Genomic DNA, 19383 nt, shown 5'->3' with positions numbered 1-19383 from the left:
TGACCAGAGAGAGACCATGAGAGAGAAGGAGCCAGGTCTGGGACTTGAACCATGGTTGGCCACGTAGGAGTTCAGCTGCCTTAACCACCACACCACCTGCCAGCCTAGTCTGTGTCTCTGTCTTCTATTGCCAAGACTCGGCTGTAGTGAAGTAATGGGTCTGAACAGGAGCAGAATTGAGGAAACTAGTCATCCATCGATGGTGGGAGGACAGGAGAGCAGGCTGGTTCTGTGCACTGGAAACACGAGCATATTAGAACAGGGCCTGGGGCACAGGCCTCTGTGCGTGTGTGTGTGTGTGTGTGTGTGTGTGTGCACACGCACACGCGTATGCACACCTGCAGGACGTTCTCTAGCCTGTCACGACAGTTCTTGGTGGCTTGCATTTCCAGCTTCAGTTTCTCTGTGTTGGTGTGTGGCTGCTCAGTGACACTGCAGGTGGCTTCACACCAGGTCCCTTGGTCAGGGCATAGGCTATGCTGACTGCACCCTCAGATCCAGAGTCAGTCAGTGTAGACAGCAGTCCGGGGTGAGGTCACACAGCCCATTCAGTTTATCAAAGCCCTGACCTCTGTTATCGGTTGTGTGAGATTGCTTTTCTCCTCAGAAAACTATACCCTTAGAAGAAAGACCCATTTTCTCTTGTTTAATAAATAGAGATATTAAGCTGATATATTTGCAACTCGAGCTTCAAAAACTGTACTTAAAACTTTGGGGAGTAAATTCTGTGAAACCGGAATAACCAGGTGCATTCACCCTTTTCTCTTCCTCAATGTGTAGAGAAGGAGCCAGACAGAAGGAAGTGGCCCTGCTGGTGAGCCCCAGGACTGTCCCAAGTCTGTGTTTCTGATCTCTGGGGGGAGCTGGAGAGGAAGATTGTGGCAGACCCCAGTAACTTCCGTCTGCAGCTCAGCGATGCTATGAAGCCTGGCATTGATATTCCCACTCGCCTCACACTGGTGGAGAGAATTTAGCTGATGTTGGGGTCAGGAGTCCACTCCCCCCCTCCCCATGAAACATCGCTGATTCCATTGATCACGTAAATAATCGACAACTACCAGATGGGTCAGCCCTCTGGCCCTCCACCCGAGTGGCCCCCTCCCTGGTTCCCATCAGAGACAGAGGCACTCTCTACCCGAGCTGGCCCTTGGGAGTTGTGGGCCTGGGGCGGAAACATGTGGCTGGAGACGGGGCAGTGGACCCTGGTCTGGATCTGGAAGTTCTGAGCCTCTTGCCCTGGAGAGGCAGCGAGTATCAGCGCCCATGCCCTCTGGCAGTATTCCTGCATCACGTCATTGACTCTGCAGTCAGCCGTGCCCTGAATGTCTTACTGGGGATCTGGTCTGTGAGCACACACTCCTAGTTCTGACTCGCAGGGCCAGGTGTGAGAATTTCAAGGAAACAAGCAAATCCAGCCCATCTTGGAAGGCCAACTACCAGTCTACACACAGACAGCTTTTGTGCAGTTCATGTTACGTCACAGCCCTGGGACATGACAGAGGTCAAGATGAGGCATGCCACCAGCCAACTGCTCTGGCGTTCTTTCTGCCCCAAGAATGGCCGACTGTAGGAACTGACTCTCCAGCCTCTGGAAGACCAAGTTGAAGAGCCATGAGGTTCACAGCATGGTCCTCTCTACCTCAGATGGTCGTTGGGCAGGACTCTGGGATTCCTGTGAGGGACAGGGGTCAGGAGGGCTGGGCGAGGTAAGACAAGTCACAGATGGAGTGAGTTTTTCATATAGCCAAGTTTAGTACAGTTAAAGGAATTTTCCTCATTTTAAGATTATGCTCTTATTTTGTAGGTGATAAAATGTCCGTCCTTTTAAAGGAATGTTGTGGAAACAGAGTACCTGAGTGTATGTTCCCATGTGTGCAAATGTATATGTGTAACTTGCGCCCTAGGAAACACCACGTTGAAAACTCTGTCTTCTCCCCTGGACCTATTTTTGGGGAAATTTTATTATTTCTGAAGTCCCGGGATCCAGGAACCACTGGTTTGTAGAGTGTTCTGAATCCTTAAGCACTGGAGGTCAAAATGATAGAGTTCATCTCTGTCTATTTCTTCAAAAATGACCAATTTTATTTTAGGGCATTTTTTTGTTGTCAGAAAGATCATGAAAAGTGGCTTTGTATTCCTTATCCCCCCAAGTTGACCCTATTATCAACATCTTCCATCACTGTGATACATTTGTTAGTTAAGGAGCAAGATTTGGTGCTTGCCTGTGAACTCGCATTGTGGGTCCCAGGAGCGTTCGCTCTGTGTATGTTGGGGTTTTGACAATGCATGCCGTGTGTCTGCTGTTATGGTGTCACCCTGAGTAGTTCCGCTGCCCTAAACATACTCGAGTGCTCTGAGTATTTATCCCTCGTCCTTCCCCTTAACCTCTGACTACCACCGACTCCCACCGTTGCTATGGTTTGCCTCTCCTAGACAGAACGTCATGTAGTTCCAGTCACTTTCTAGTCACCTTCTTCGTTCCACAGGTCGATATGTATTTATGTCTCCTCCATGTCTTTTTGTGGCTTGATAACTCTTTATCACTGAATAATATTCCATTGTATGGGATCCCACATGTGTTTTCCATTCACCTATTGAAAGACATCTTGGTATCTTGTCGCTTCCAACTTTGGGCAATTATGAATAAAGCTGCATCTAAGCCTGTTTATTTATTTGCATTTAAAAATGTATAATGGGGGCCAGCAGGTGGCACAGAGGTTAAGGCAGCTGGATCTCACAGGGCCATCTGCCAGGTTCAAGTTCTAGACCCAGTGAAAAACACACTTGAAAACATGCCTGAGAGAGAAGCGATGCTCTAAACTTCGTCTTCTAGACTCCCAAAGTATTCTTACAAGTGGAGGAGAAATCTTGTCACAGAATGACCAGAAACCTCCGCAGAGGCACAAGAAACATGGGAAACCAAGAAAATCTCTCTCCCCTGAGGAAAAAGAACAAAAGAACAATCCCTCATCACCCACAGACAGTACAGTAGAACTCATGGAAATGTCTACTAGACAATTCAGAATATTCGTAATGACAAAACTAAACAAGACGAAAGAGCTGAGAGATAACGAACTCCAGAAGATGCAGGAGAAAAGAGACAATGAGTTCCAGGAGGTGAAGAAGTTCTTCCATGACCTGAAAGAGGAAATACACATCATAAAAAAGAATCAAATGGAGCTATTAGAGATGAAGGCTGTCATTCAGGAAATCAAAACCTCCTTCGAAAGTATTAAAAGCAGATTAGTCCATGCAGAAAATGGAATTTGGGATGTGGAAGGCAAAACTCTGATCTAGAAAAAACAACCCCAAAAAACTGAGAAAATAACCCAGAAATGAGAATACTATACAAGAAACACTAGACAGCATTAAGCACCCAAACATCTAATCAGTATCCCAAAAGGTGAAGAAGCTAATAATGGGATTGGTAATCTCTTCCATGAAATCTTGGAAGAAAACTTTCCAAATCTAGAGAGGCATTAAAATATCCAGACCCAAGAAATACAAAGGACCCCAAATAGAATTAACCCAAGAAGATCTTCTCAAGGCACATCATAACCAGACTGACCAATCTACAGACAAAGATAAGATACTAAAATTGGCATGAGAGAAATCTCAGGTTACTTATAAAGGTTATCAAATCAGGCTAACCTCAGACATCTCATCAGAAACAATGCGAGCAAGGAAAGAATGGGAAAATATATTCAAAGTTAAATGAAAAACAGTTTCAACCAAGAATACTATACCCAGCAAGATTATCTTTCATATGGAAAGAAAGGATAAAAACATTCTCAGATAAACAAGACCTGAAAAAATTTGCCAATAGCAGACTCACTCTTTAAGAAGTTCTGAAAGAAGTGCTCTACCGGAAAACTAAAGACACATAAAGAAATAGGAGAACAAAAGGGAAACAAAAAATGACTAATTTAATGCTAGGGACAAGAAATATCAATAATAACATGGAATGTTACCTTCCTGGATTTAAACGGAAAGATTGGACCACAGTAACACTGCATATTCAACAGAAGAGACTTTGAACATAAGACTGAACTGACGAAATAGAATTTTATGACTTTTGAGTAAAACATTACTGATTTTTTTTCCTATGCTTTGTTTTCCCAATTTAAGCATTTTACTTTCTTCTGAGTTGTTAGGTTCAGCAATTTGTTAAAATATTTTTCTTGTTTGTGTCTTTAAATGGAAACAAACTTTTCTTCCTTCCTGACCCCTCTGGAATTGGAAAATTTGGGGGAGTGTTCTTATTTTGTGACAGAAGGGTTGTTTGTATAAGTTCAATAATGCTTGTTGCATTGAATCAGAAATTGGAACTACTCATTATTGGATAGGGCTTTGACTGGAATGTCATATCTGAAGATTAAACAGACAACTATGGAACTAAGGTAGATCTCAAGTAAGTCAACAGAAGCTCTTGGAAAGATGGCCTGGCACCATAAACAGCTCTGCCTGGCAGAGAGGATTAGAGAAAATACATAAAAGACTTTATAACATAAAATAACCTGGACTTTCCCAGCCCAACAGTGTAGTCCGTAGAGATTGCCAAAGAGCAACCACACCAGAGCATTATCTTGAGAAAGATGTTGAAGGAAGAAAAGAGACTGATCTTTGCTAGCAGATGCTATATCACAGGATACTTGGTAGGCAGGGCTGAATTGAGAAGGTGTATGTGTGACTAGTGTGCTGGGCATTTGCTTTTCAACAATTTGAGTAGTTGACATGTAAATATTTTCTCAAAAATATTTAAAACCATACTATCTCTGTTGTTATAGAGTCACAAACAAAATTATACCAAATTATAAGAAATATTTTGAACACTATCTTTAAAATTCAGTATTTTGAAATTTTGAAAGTTGTTTATTAACTGGCAAGAACTATGGAGTATGAGCAAAAAATTTTTGATATGTAAAGTAAATGTGCAAAAAAATATAAAAAGAAAAAAAGAAAAAAAATCAGAAATAAAATAAAATGAAATCATCAAAAAAAAAAAAAAAAAAAAAAAGAAAAGAAAAGAAAAGAAAAGAGAACCTGCCTGGCATGGATATACCCCAAGTCCTGAGAGCGGAATGGAGAAGGGATTAGAGCATGGCCATCCCCTCTGGAAGAGCACTTTCTTACTTTCCTTCTCTCTGTGTCTCTCTCTGGTGAGTGCACGTGCCCCCATAGCAAAAACTAAAAAGACAAAAACCTAATTTAGTGTTCATATGCAACTAGTAGTGTTTCACTGTGAAGTTTTAGATAGAATGGGAAATATGAGTAAGAAAATAAATAGTATGGGTAATCTCACCCCAAAGACAACACTAGTAATGATTAATGTAAATCTTTAGTCTCTTCCCCCCAAATCTGCATTTATATCTGGAAGTTATATCTCTGCTACATGTAGCTCAATTCAATATTTAAAAAATTGTATATCATACTACATGTCTAGTTTTACATCCTAGGCTTTTCCCCCCACTTAATTATGTGCATATATTTAAAAATCTTTAAATTTTGTTTTCCTGAGAAAACGATACACAATAACTTCACGGTGGCTTACTGGGTGGACGTGTGGAAGAGGAACCTGCAAGGGCTGTTTCTAGCAGCACCGCTGCTCCAAGGCTCCTTCGGGGAGCTGCAGTGCTGACCTCACATGCTTTGGGGCCCGTGGCCCCAGAGGGCTGGTTCAGTGTCCCCTTGGGGTCTGGAGATGGCATTCCTATGATGACCAGCAGGTGACTGGGCTGAAGAAGGAGGTCACAATGGCTGCCCCGAAGGGACTAGGCCCATGCAATTTATTGTCCTCAAAGGCAGCTTCTGGCAACAAGGGAGACCCTAATTTAGTCCTTCCATCACCAATGAGTAGATAAGGGGTCCCCGTGAAGAGGAAAACAGGGGGGTCCCCTAGTTCTGGCTGGACAGATGCGAGGCCCAGAGGTGCCGGTGTCCTGTGGAACCGGTTTCAGCCAGTGTCCCAGCTGGCCCACTGGGCCCTGCAGGAACTTACTCAAGTGTGCTACAAAGCTTCCTCTTTCCAGTGAAGACTAGCTGTGGCATGGCTCCTTCTCCACTTACCCCACACCCCCCCCTCCAAAAAAAAAAAAGAGAAAGAAGAGCCAGACATTTTATTCTACTCCTGTTAAAATATGAACTCTAGGAAGACAAACATTGAGCTGGGGTTTTTTTTTTTGATGATCCCTCAGTATGGAGGCTTCCTTTGGCAGGCACTCCAAAAATATCTAGTCAATGAAAGAGAGTTTTTGAAATGTGTATGATTCCATTAGATACGCCCTAAAATCCAGTCAAAACTGAAGGTCAAAGCGATCGGCTGCTAATCAAGGATCAGAGTAGCTGTACTGGGGCCTGACGTGGCACAGCAGTAACCACCACCCACAGGGGAAGGCTCTGGGTTTGTGTCTGGAGACCTCTCTGAGTGTGCCACGCACACGCATGCCTGCAATCAGGGCTGGCCAAGGCTGGATCCCAGCATCAATTCCCTGTTGGGGAGCCAGCACCGTGGCCCACTGGCTAAGGGAGCTGAATCCCACGTGGTCGACAATGGTTCGAATCCCGGCCCTTTGGCAAGTTGAAAAGCATGCCAGGTCAGAAGCATGAATGCCCAGAATCCCAACGGGATAGGGAAATGGAGGAGAAGGGATTGTGGCATGACCATGCCCCAATGGGGAGTGCTTTCTCCCTCCTTCTCTTTCTCTGGTGAGTACACGCCCTCCTGCCAAAGAAAAAGAAAAAAGTCTCTGTTGGGGGGTGCTGTCGTTCTCTTTCTGTGTCTGTCTGCTGAGCGCGTGGAAGAAACCCATTTCTTAAAACTGCGGTCTTAGAATGTTTTTAAGGGACTGCTTACTGCAGTTGCTTTCTGGAACAGGCCGTGCTGATCACAAGTCTACCAGCACCCTTAGCGGGGTGTGCTCCTGAGGCTTTTCAGTAAAGGGGCGACGTTGATCCTGCCGGCCCCTCCCCTGGAGAACAATGGCACGCCGTCCCGGGCGGGGGCGCGAGGCGCGGGGGTGTGGAGTGAGGATGAAGCCTCCCCAGCAGCAAAGCTGCGCTATCTGGTTTATGCTGGAGACTGTCCGCCCAGGCCGACAAACTCCGCCCCGCCCCGCCCCAGGGTCGCAGCTCGGAGCTGTGCTAGCAGTTTGAGGCTTCCTGGGTGAGGAAGGCTTAGAGCGTGGGGGCGGGGAGGGTAGCTGCGCCTCGCCTTTCACGAACGTCCTGTGGATTTCCCGGGAAAGCAGCCTCCTCACTTTGGCTGACCTAAAGCCGCACTTCTGTCCAAGTGCTGACGAGGTCTGCGGTCACACAGTGGAAGTGCAGGGAGTGGCAGGGACAGCCCGCCGCTTAGACGAGGGGTGGCCGGGAAGGGCAGTGCATCAGGAAATCCTGGTGACAGTCCTGATTAACGTGGGGGCAGGGCTGGGAGGGGCCCTGCCGGCTGTAGATTTTAGGCAAGGATCTGGGGCCGAGGCAGTAAGAGGAGAAAGGGCCCCTGCGGAGTGAACGGTCCTGGAGCAGAAGGCCTGGCCGAGGCTAGTGCTGTTCTGGGCCAGAGCAGCAGTTCGAGTCATCTTGTTAAAAAGCCATTTCAGATACTAACTTACTGGATTTTCCAAATTTCAAATTTCTCATTTGAAAATGCCTGCTTTATATGATAGACTTTTAAATGTTCTTTCCAGGTAATGGATTAAAAAACAACCACCTGAGTAGGTGTGTGTTCAGTTATGGTGGTGATGGGAAGTGCTGAAGACAGCGCTTTTGTCTGAGATTTTTAGTTTCTGTGTACTAACGTTGCTTCCAGCTTGATATAATTTTCTTTCTATAGGATTTGAAAACTTGTTTGCCAATTTTTTGTTATAAAAATACTTAGTAACAGGCTAGCAGGTGGCATGAGGATTAAGGTGCTGGACTTCCACACAGCGGTGACCATAGCTCAGGGCCCGGGTTGCTTTCTCAATTTCCCTTCCTCTCTGTCTTTCTTTGGTGGAATTAAAAAAACAAACAAAAACAAAAACAATAATAAATAAAGTTAAGTAAAATCTTTAAAAATATTTAAGGACATTATTTAATCATTTTTATTTGATTTGATTATTCATATAGTCTACCAATACTTCCCAAATCCTAAAATACATGCAATACTTTAGGCACAATGGGAAATATCTAGAAACTCTCAAAATGTATAAGCAAGTGGGTGACATTAACATAAAGAGATAAATAAGTTACACATAATATATTTGAAGATACTTTAGAGGGGTGCCTTATCAAAAACTAGCAGCAGAGGTTTTCAGTTCCGCCTGAACCGGGAATGGTAAAGAAGAGTGAGAAGAACATCTCAGGAGAATGGATCAGTGTGTGCAAATGCCCTGAGGTGCCCTGAGGTTAGAGACCGGCTGGCCAGGCACCTGAGCGTGCTCTGCTACTGAGCAAACGTGGGACAGGCCTGACTGCCCATCCTAGTCTGTGGATTTCCGAGACGATGAGTTTGCTCAGAGGAGGGTTTTCTTGCAAAAGACCTTGACTGGGGGAGTGGTAGGGTCCACGACTCTCTGAGCGGCATACAGGCCTTTTGGAGGGAGGGCAGGAGTTGACAGCATGAGGGTCTGGGGTAGGACCCAGTGGTTTTCCAGGTGGTTTCTATGCTGTCACCCTCGCAGGTGCCATTTTCTCAGTGCCAGGCAGTCTCCAGGAGGTTCTGGAGCGGGATGCTATGGGTGGGTTCGTGCTGGGTCAAGAACTCAGTGGAGGAATGTTCAGGACACCTGGATCTCTTCAGTCTGATCACGTGCTGCTGGTGGCTGTGTCTTGCAAGGGTTACACAGTTAAAGCTCTGGCAAAGTGGTCACTGTGGGTCCCCGATCCTGATGTGCCACGTGTAGATGAGTCAGGGGGGAAAGAGCATGACCTCATCCTACTGTCTGAAGTTGGTACCTAGGACTCTCCGGCCCTTCCTTCCTTCTCTCTCTCTCTGTCTCTCTCTCTCTCTCTCTTTCTTTCCTTTTCTCTCTTGTTCTTTCTCTTTCTTTCTTTCTTTCTTTCTTTCTTTCTTTCTTCTTCCTTTCTTTTTATTTCTTTTTTCTTCTTTTTCATAGTAAGTATTCTATTTAAGACTTAAGGAACCACTTTTACTTTTCAGGAGGCAGTTCAGCTCAGTATGCCTAGTGCCTTAAGTGAGGGTGAAGAAAACAAGGTCTTGATTTAGAAAGGCCTTGAAAGCCCTTAAGGATGTTGCACTGAAGACAAGCAGAACAATGAAGAGTAAGTCGGATCTGGTGGGCCTTTAGAAAGCACACGTGGACTTCCTTCTGGAGACCAAGCTGCTGAGGGTCACTCTGCAGGGCAGAGAGGTCAGGTCAAAGGTTGTAGATTATCCAGGTGGGCCCCAGGAACTCTAAGCCTCAGGCAAGGCACAGGCAGGGAGAGAACAGACTGAGCGGGAAGGTGGGGTGCAGCTGCCGGCTCTTCCAGGTGACGGCCGAAACATGGATGGAGGAGGAAGATAAGGGAAGGGTAGCGACTTAGCATGGGCTCCCCTAAATCAAGTCTGAGTCACTGACCGGGATGCTGGGGGTTTGTTTTAGAGGCGATCCCAGGAAGTAAGGGTGAGGGGATGGGGAAAGGAGCCAGGGAAGACCCAGGGAAGGAGAAAGCCGACTGGGGGTGTAGGGGGTGCTGTGAAGTGTGTGTCACCAACTGCTGATGGTCAGCCCAGGGGCACGATCTTGGGGAGACTCTCCAGTGGGGCCATGCTGAGGACTCCTCAGAGTGTCCCCACGAAAGGCTGGGGCGGGCTTTATTCGAGTCTCGCCTGCTTGGTTTAGGGTTGCCTCACACCCAGAACAGCTGGGCAGGTCCTCAGAGCTGCGGAGCGAGCCCGAGTGGAGAGCTTGAGAGATCGGTCAGAAGTGGAACTCGAGTTAGAGGGGGCCGAGAGGATGTGACATGGGCACAAGCAGGGCCTGCCCCCGTGACCGTGTTCCCGCCTCAGGAGACCAGATGCGCTGGCTTAGATTAAATTCTTTTATTTGTCAGAGGGCATGTGTGCTTGCAAGGGTGAGGGGAGAGAGAGAGAGAAAGAAAAGCACCACGATTTCTTCTCCATTTCTCCTGTTGGGATTTTGGGCATTTACACTTATGCTGCATCCTGTTTTTAAACCGCCAGGACTGGGACTGAAACCATGGCTGACCGTGTGGATGGGGCTCGCCTCTGCACTAGGCCGGGTGGCTGGCCCTGAACCCTCGCACTGTGCTGGAGATGCCACGTGGCGTGAGCTGTCGGTAGTGGGGCATGCAGAGCTGCCTATGCAGTGGCGGGCCCGGCAGCATGCTGCTGTGACAGTGGTGGCCTGAACAGAGGCCGCTGGCAGGGTAGACCTCCTCTCCGGGCTCCCTCCTTGGCTTGTGGACCGCTACCTTCTCCCTGTATTTTCACAGGGCCTTCCTCTGTGTCTGTCCGTGCCCAAGTCTCCTCTGCTCACAAGAACACGGGCCCCTCTGGATTAGGGCTCACCTGTGTGACCTCACTGTACCTGCCTCCAGATACCGTCACATTCGGAAGCTCAGAACTGGCCTTTAAAGCTGTGGAGACCTCTCTCCTATTCGATGAAGGTGGAAGGAGGAAATGACCAGAAAAATAACTGGCAAGTAAGTGATGGTCGTAGGGGGAGAGAGAAATTAGTCCGGGTTAAACTAAGGGTTGAAGGAAGGTTGGATAAAAGCATGTGCAAACGTGTGTTTAAAATAATTTCTGTATTGTTAAATCCAATGTTATATTGCCATTCAAACGTCTTGAATCCATTTTCTTCCTGAAATCAGTACATTAACACCTATTTTAGAAAAGATGGGCTTAGGGACCAGCAGTTAGCGTAATGGCTATGTCACTGAACTCCCATGTAGTTGACAGTGGTTCAAGTCCCAGACCTGGTGGCTTAAAACTCACGCCGGGTGCATGTGCATGCGTGCCCAAGATCCTGAGAGGAGAATGGAGGAGAAGGGATTGCGGCGTGGCCATCCCCCCTGGGGGGGTGATTTCTCGCTTTCTGTCTCTCTGTCTCTCTCTGTCTCTGGCGAGCACATGTGCCCTATAGCGAAAACCTCTCCAAAAAAAAAAAAAAAGAAAAGAAAAGAAAAGAAAAGATGGACTTAGTGGAAATGTATTAAAACGCTTTGTTATCTTCCATGGAGGGCCCAATGCAAGTGTGGAATCCCCCCTGATGTCCCCGGTGAGCAGTTCAGGGGCTCCAGCTGTGCCTTCTCTGTTCTTCAGCTCCTTTTCCTACTCCTCCTGATGGACGGCAAGCCCAAGTTTACGTGGGCCCAGGTGGTTGATGCCCTGAGCTATCACATCCTAGGCGCATGTGGTAGTAGTCCCTTTGAAGCTTAGATGGTGTGTTTATGAATGTGCTCCACAGTGCCCTTTCATTCTCTTCCTCAGTTCACTGTGCTGAATTTCTGCCAGTTCTCAAAGCAGGAACCGGACAAGAAATCTTCATTTATTGCTTATTTGTATAACATCTCTGACTTCCTATTCTTCATCTGTAACTTGCTTTAAAATCTGGGAAGAAGTTAGATTTTTCTCATTTAGTATCATTGAGATCATTTTAAATGTTAATGAAGTTGTAAGGTGAGGTTGGTGAGGGGGTGATTTTCGTGGACATTAAACTGGTCTGATAGTCAAAAGCTTTTATCCCAGTTTGTATTTAATCTTTTATCAACTTGGCTCTTACAGGAGGGCTCATTAAGTCCCTTCATTTTCAAATATAGAAAACTTCTTTTTCTATCTACTTATAATACGTAAGTTTTACATGTTCATATAGTAGGCCAGGGACTACCTAATAGCATACAGTTGTGTAAGCAGTTGAATTGAAGGCTCTTATATAGTCAGTACAAAGTTGAGAAGAATGGAATTTTAAAATACTATTTTTTTTTTTTGGAGAGGTTTTTGCTATAGGGCGTGTGCGCTCACCAGACAGACAGAGAGACAGAAAGCGAGAAATCACCCACCAGGGGGGATGGTCACGCCGCAATTCCTTCTCCTCCATTCTCCTCTCGGGATCTTGGGCATGCATGCACACGCGCCTGGCGTGAGTTTTAAGTCACCGAGTCCGGGACGTGAACCGTGGTCGACTACGTGGGAGTCCAGCAACATAGCCATTACGCTAACTGCTGGTTCCCAATTTTAAAAAACTATTAAAGAACTATTTAGAATATAAATAAATGATCAATCCAAACAGCAAAAAAGACACGGCGAATTTGACAGGCTCAAGACAATTGAAGGTGACAATACGCTGTGCTCAAGCGCACTTAGGCCTGCCACAATGAACTTTACCGTCTGATCAAACACGGCAGCCCCTTTGTACTTTAACCCGGGCTTCTTGGCAGGAAGCCCGGTCAGTAGTCATTTATTTCTTCTTCTCAAATATAAATCTATTTGGCAGAAGATGGAGGTCTTTATCATTTGTTAGAATTTATAGCAAAAGAAGATTACAAAATTGAAATATGTATTGCTTGTGATTTTTAATTTTGGCTTTTGTTAAATGAATCAACATTTAAAAACCAATTTAAACTCTATAAGAGCATCTTCTATTTAAATTTATTCATAATATTTGAGAATATTGACTCTGTGTGGAGAAGTTTTGCCTGGCTAAGGCAATACATTGATTTTTCAAATGTTCACATGCTAGAATTAAAATGTCCAATAACGAGTCAGTCAAAGGTTCAATAAGGAAAATAACATCTGGAAAAAAATGATGGCATTGAGCCAACTACACACTAATCTGGATGATATACTGAGAACACGCTTACCTTTATTGTAGGTTTCCACCAGACTTGCCCCATTGACCTCATTACCCCAGAGCAATGATGTCATCATAGTAGCTGTGGATTAGAGAGAGATTACAGCTGGTACTTTGTTGATCACATCTGTCCAATTGTCATGAGCATTGAAATCTATCGTGTCAGCATACTGAGTAAAAAAAAAAAACAACCTAACAGGGCTATTAATGTTCTCTAATTATCTTAAAAGTCAGGCATCTCTGAACCAACTTGATGCAGTTTTGACAGTCTTTGGTCTGCGATGGTACCAAGCCCGTTTTTTTAATTCTACATCTACTTCAAAGGCCAGGGCTAGTGCAGGCCTATGGTGATGCTGCACCTGCTTCTTCCTTTCCTCATGCCCGTCGTTGTGGTTGTTCTAATCTTGCTCTCCATCCGAGGCCACGTCAGAGACCTTACAAATGTCTCTCGAGATAAAAGAACAGAAAGGACATTGAAGCTTATCACCTTCAACTTTCTGTCCTGAGCTCTCTGCATGACAAATTTATCTGGGCTCCAAGTAAGTTCCAAGATTTTTCCAAGTCTTTATTTTTTAAGAATTCAAATCCTAGAGTGACAAAACAGTGAATAAAATAAGCAGTGACCTAAGAGACATAATTTTGCATTTTAAGGATTAAAAACTTTGAAAACATTGATCAAAAACACACTGTTAAAGTTAACTGTGTGTTAATTCTCAATGGATTAAGTACCAAGAAAAAAATCTGGAGATTTTAGATATTTTAGATGAAATATTTTTGGTGATTTTATTTTAGATGAAACATTTAGATTTTATCTAGATATTTTAGTATTTAGATATTTAGTGACATTTTAGCTTAAAAACTCTCAAAACTAATTATTCTTCCTGCATAAAATTTTAGATGAATGCTCTGAAAAGTGGTAGTTTCCCAGAATTTATTAGGTCACTTATTATAGCTTACTCATTTGGATTTAAAGGTTTTAGTCTAAATTTTTCCTTTTTATGTAGGAGGGTGTAGTTGCCATTGGAAAGTTTTATGGAGCATACAAATTCTGGCCTTGGGGAATTTTTTTTTTTCCTGCTAAATATAGTGTTTGCTAATTCAGTTCTTGTTCTTACAGTGCTAGGGTGAATGTTCAAATATATAATACATTCTTAAGTTAGTCTGAAAATAAAAGTTTAAAAATTATACTTTGACACATGATTGCATTCTTTTTTCACTAGTAGACATGTGTGCTTGCCCGAGCGAGACAGAGAAACAGAGAGAGAGGGAGCAGAGAAGGTATCCCCAATGGGGAATGGTCATGCTACCATCCCTTCTCCACTACCTCTCCCTCCTTTTAGAATTTTGGGCACACACGCACATGCGCCCCGTGTGTTGATCAAACCACAGATCAAGACTCAAACTGTGTAGTCAGCCAATGGAATCTGGCCACTTTAACCACCAAGCCACAGAACTGACCTGCATTTTTAATAATAAAAGTAATGCAAAGAAATATCAAAGGAAATAAGAAACTCAATAAGTGAAATATATTCCCAAGCTCCCATACTATTATAAAAGATCTCTTCTCACCCTCCCTTGCTTCTTTCTTCCTCTTCCTTCAAATTCACAAATAATTAAGAACAAACAAGTACAACAGAATCCCTCTGAACTCTGCATTTTCCTAGAATTGCCCCATTATGGCAATTCATTTTTCTTTCAGACTAGAGAATTCTGGGCAGTAGGCACATGAGACTTTAGAATAAGGAACCCGCTTATTTCTGCTTGTTATTAACCTTAAAAAAAGGTGTATAGTGCTTTTGTCTGAGTAAATATTTAGAGTTCTTTTAACATAAAAAACCATCTTTTTCATAGCTAATTTAGTTCCCAAACAATTGTGGGAAGTATATTTTTTACTTTGAGAAAGAGAATAAACATATTCTGAGTAACTTGAGTTAGAAACTGGACTGTGGGTTTCATAGAAGACACCCAAGGGCCATCCGCTGTCCACAGACTTGATTACACACTCACTGGAGGAGGCCTTTCTGGGGTAGTGCTCGGAACATAAAACCATGCACGCTGATCAGCTGTCATTTTCTCTGCAGCATCAGACTTCCTTTTATAAAATTTAAAATTACTCATTTTAGCTTTATTTATTCCTTCATTTATTTTATGTTGACCAGAGAGAGATATGGAGAGAGAGAGAGAGAGAGGGAAAGTGAGAAAGGAAGCCACCAGGTCTGGAACTGGAACCGTGGATGACCATGTGGGAGTGCCCAATGCCTTAACCACCACAACACCTGCTGGTATTCTACAGCATCAGACTTATGTCTGAGGAAAGTTTCACCTACTACAGAGACCAATCGAACCCTTCTCAACCGTTCTTAGGATATTTTTGGACTGTAACTTTGCTGGGTATTCAAACCATTATCGTTTCCTGTAATATATATCCTGTTTTTACTTTAGTTCTGTGTAAATCACACTCTCTCGGTACATTTATCTACTCTAAAGACTTTCACGTAAGAACGCACCATGCTGGAATGGCAACCACAGGTACCAAATCACAGTTTGTGCATGCTGAAAATACTTCCCCTCCTCTCGGGGCATCCTGAACACAGGGCAGCAGAACAAGAACGAGAACTGGAAGACACTGACATTCCTATGGCAAAATGACAGATCCCACCCAGGTTTACAAGCATCGTGAAATAGCATGTTTTCTCACCTGTGGAGAAGGACTCTTCAGTCTAGAGCGACAAGCCGTGCTTGATGGGGCCGTGCTCATAGACCAGACTCAAGGGGGTGGAAAGAATGCTCAGAATCACTTGCAATCTGGCTTGGCCAGCCTGAAGCTTTAGTTTTCCTTAGCTTTGTGTTTATAAAATGCTCTAATATGTGTTATCTCCAGAAACTCATAATAACCTTGTAAGAGACACAGCATAACTAAGGGACTCAAACGGCAGAGGCTGCAAAACCATTCGTGTGGGTTCTGTTTCAATGAGAGTTCATTTTATTGCTCATTTTATTGCTCCTCCCGCGACGCTGTGCTCCTGGACACCTTGGGTTGGAGCAGTCCTGGACATCTTCCGTAGAGAATTATAGCTCTTTCAGACAGGGCGTTATTCTCTTACCACGAGTCATAGATCGGGACTTGGTACTGAGCCAGCAGTGTCATTTCACTAAGTCCTTCTGCCTCAAGAATGTGGTGAGAGTGAGTCTCTTCCAAAAACTGGAAGTGAAGCCAGTTAAGAGTATTTTTATATAGGTTTAAAATTCTTACGAATGCATATACTGAAAAGGCAACACTTGCTCCATTTAAAAAAAAATTATTTTTTATTTTCTTCTTTTTTACTTTCTATCATATATATCACTTAGCTCGTAAAGTGAATGTTCTAACATGAATACATTTCTCACCAGTCCCGTTGGGGTTACTATACACATTATCATGGTTTTTAAACTTCCAATCATTCACTTAGATTCTTAAATTAAAATACTTTACAAATTAGATCAGTCTGTATCATTGGCAAAAAACCAAAACCAAACAAGTAAGAACAACAAGAAGACCCCACTAAAAAAACCAGAAACTCCCACACAAACAAAGAAACAAAAAAAAAAGGCCAAATAAACCCAGGGAATAGTTTTCCTGGGTTAGTTCTCACTTTTGGTTCTTAATCTCGAATATTTTGGTGTGTAGAGATACCGGGATTAGGAGATTTGAAGGAGGGGAAGGAAAGGGAGGAGGGTGTGGGTCTCAGGTACTGAGGGGTTGAGAACTCTTGAGCAAAAAGTGTTCTTGTCATAGTTTCGTTTCATAACTTTGTCTAATGCGAGGCTTTGTGCTTGAGTTCTTATCTTGGAAACAAACATTTTAGCTTTTCTCACCCGATCACATCTCCCAGCAGCTCATCTCAATCTAGCTTTGGGGCCCTGATCCTCAGACGTTCGGAGGACTGGAAGTGACTACTCTTGGGGCACCGTTCATGCCTGCTGTTCAGCTGGCCCTATGCCCCCCAAGACCAGCCCAGGGATCAGCAGATGGCGTAGTGGTTACATTGCTGGGCTCCCACATGGCCGATCACAGTTCGAGTCCCAGACCTGGTGGCTTGAACATCACACCAGGTGTGCGTGCGCGCCCAAGATCCCAGGAGGGGAATGGAGGAGAAGGGATTGCAGTGTGGTCATCCCCCCGGGGAGTGATTTTTTTCACTTTCCCTCTTACTGTCTCTGTCTTTCTGTCTAGCCAGCACACACACCCTAACCTCTTAAAAATCAAAACAAAACAAAAACCCCCAGCCTATTCAGGATTCACAGAATGAAAGGAGTTAGACATTCCTTCAGGGCTTCCTTCCGCATCCTCCTCTTTCCCCTCCCCTCCTCTCTCCTTCCCTCTCCATCAGTCTGTGCTATTTCTGTTAGTGCTCTGATAGAGAACATGCCAGCCACACAGTGTGGATCTCCTGTACGCTGCTCACAGCTTTCTCATCAGGCCTCTGAAGACCCCCGCGGACTCCCACTCTCCCTGTCCCAGTTTGGAGACCACCCAGTCTTCTGCCACTTCTATTTGGATACCACTTCATTCCTTTAATTATAAAAGGAAGACATACTATAGAGAGGTATAAAGAAAAAGGAAAAGAGCTGCCCACCCAGTGGCCTAGTGGCTAAAGGAGACGGATCCCACGTAGTTGACTGTGGGGTTCACATCCTGGATCCAGCGGCTTGAGAAACATGCTGAGCGCATGTGTGTGCATAACCCAAATCCCAGCAGCATGGAGAGATGGAGAAGGGTTTGTGGTGTTACCGTGCCTCACTGGGGGCTGCTCTCCCCCAACCCAGTGAGACGCATGCCCTCCGGCAAATTAAAAAAGAAAAGGGCACATTTCCTTCATTCTTCCCTCCAGAGAATGACCTTACTTTCCTTTGAATCTATGGTCACCAAACGCTGTAAACACCTCAGCCGCGCTTCCCAGACACACACACACTGTGGTTTATATTGACTTGCAACACATGTGCCTCTTTTTTCAATAACTTATTCAACATCTTTCCATGGTAGTGTATATTAGGTCATTGGGAAAGCCATGACATATTTTCCTGTGTTTTTCTATCCAAAATGCACCATGACTTTCCCAAAAATCTAATATAACCTTTTCAAAACCATTAAGAAGATCTCTCAAAAAAAAAGATCTTCTTGGAATTTTGGGCATGCATGCACACATGCCCGGCATGTTTTAAGCCACTGGGTCCGGGACTTGAACCATGGTCAACTATGTGAGAGTCCAGCAACGTAACCATTACACTATCTGCTGGTCCCAACATTAAGAATATCTTGAGAAAATTTATAGAATTATAAAATACAGAACCTTGGTGTGGTAACATTTGCTGAGCTGAGCGGAATGGGAGCAATGGGTGGGAATATTGGTCTGCTAGAGATGAAAAAGGAAAGGATTGAAGAAGGGCTTGAGGGAAAATAGGATAGTGTAATTTCCAGTTTCATCTACTCAGTCAAATTAATTTCGCAAGGGTATTATCTTCACAACTCGACTGGTGTGTATCTCATGGTGGTGAGTTGGGAAAAGACAGATTTGGGCTTCTGTCCCCATCTAAATGTGTCCCTTCACCGAGTTACTTAACTCTCCCAAATGACCAGATTAGACTTGGTGTTATCTGTGGGTCTTTTCTTTTCTGATTAATGCCTTAGTTTCCTGGAAGAAACCTCAAGCATTTTTTTTAGGAGTAAAGTAGCCTTTGTTCTGATATTTTCTTGGTGCTTCTTGTTCATTTCCCATTGGCAGTTTATCAGCCTGTTCCAGTGGTCATGTTACCCTGCAGTGCAGTTTTAGCTCACGTGAACACCTACATTCTGTCTTACAGTGGATACAGGATTCTCACACACGTAACACATGAGAGTCACAGATAGTGACATTAATTGAGCAGATTTATTTTAATTCTGATTTTTAATTTTTATTTATTTATTATTTTTTATTCCATTTTCTTTCATACATTCAATCACATTATTTGGCTTACAAAATGGGTATTTCAACAGGTGAACATTTCTCCCTAGTACAGTTGATAAAACTACAAAATATCTTCAACAGATAATACCACATTTCTTTGTCCTATTAATGCTTTGCCTCCCTATTTTTCTTCTAAATGTTCTTCCTCAGATCCTCCTCTTTCACACACCATATCTGGTATTTACTCTATATGCTGTGTTTCTATATCCTTTAGTCAGTTTCAGTCACAGAGTGCGAACATTCGGTATACATTAAGTGGGGACATACAATGCCTCTCCTTCATAGCCTGGCTTCACTCAGCAGTAAATCTTCCATATTCATCCACTTCCTGTCAAAAGCCAGGATTTTTTTTTTTTTTTAATGTCTGAATAGTATTCCATTGAGTATATGTGCCACAGTTTTTCTTCATCTGTTCGTGGGCATTTGGGTTGTTTCCATGATTTAGCAATTGTGAATAGTGCTGCAATAATCATTGATGTGCAAGCACTTTTCCAATTAAATATTCTTCTGTCCTTTGGGTAGATACCAAGGAGTGGGATTGCTGGATCATATGGTAGTTCTATTTGTAGATCTTTGAGGAATCTCCAAATTGTTCTCCACAG

Source organism: Tupaia chinensis, unplaced genomic scaffold (assembly GCF_000334495.1).
Source record: "Tupaia chinensis unplaced genomic scaffold, TupChi_1.0 Scaffold000315_1, whole genome shotgun sequence".
NCBI classification, from domain to species: Eukaryota; Metazoa; Chordata; class Mammalia; order Scandentia; family Tupaiidae; genus Tupaia; species Tupaia belangeri.
Note: the sequence above shows the minus strand (reverse complement) of the source record.